The 364-nt window shown below is 44.2% G+C and overlaps 1 non-coding gene across 1 annotated transcript; it reads left to right on the top strand.

Moving 5' to 3' along the window:
* LOC141650710 (small nucleolar RNA R71) lies at positions 1-107 on the top strand. Its single transcript, XR_012546728.1, has one exon. It is a non-coding gene; the product is annotated as a small nucleolar RNA R71 (small nucleolar RNA).
* Positions 108-364: the final 257 nt, after the last annotated feature.

Genomic DNA, 364 nt, shown 5'->3' with positions numbered 1-364 from the left:
AGTCCATGGTGAGGACATGAGCGACAAATACCTTTAAACCGCTCCCAAGCTTCATACAAAGACTCTTCATCCCTTTGCTTAAAACCCGTAATTTGAGCTCTTAGCATGTTGGTCTTTTCCGGTGGGTTGAATTTTTTGTAGAAAGCTAGAGCCAACTTCTTCCAAGAATCTATTCCAAGGGTGGCCTTATCAAGGCCCTTCAACCATTGCTTTGCGGTGCCGATTAAGGAAAAAGGAAATAAGACCCATCTAATTTGGTCTTGAGTCACGCCCGTTTGAGAGATAGCATCACAATAGTCGCAAAAGGTTTCCATATGAGAATGAGGGTCCTCACTAGGCATCCCACCAAATTGGCTCCTCTCAA

The sequence above is a fragment of the Silene latifolia genome, chromosome 3 (assembly GCF_048544455.1).
Source record: "Silene latifolia isolate original U9 population chromosome 3, ASM4854445v1, whole genome shotgun sequence".
Lineage (NCBI taxonomy): Eukaryota > Viridiplantae > Streptophyta > Magnoliopsida > Caryophyllales > Caryophyllaceae > Silene > Silene latifolia.
The sequence above is the reverse complement of the archived record's forward strand: the minus strand, read 5'-3'. Positions and strand labels throughout refer to the sequence as shown.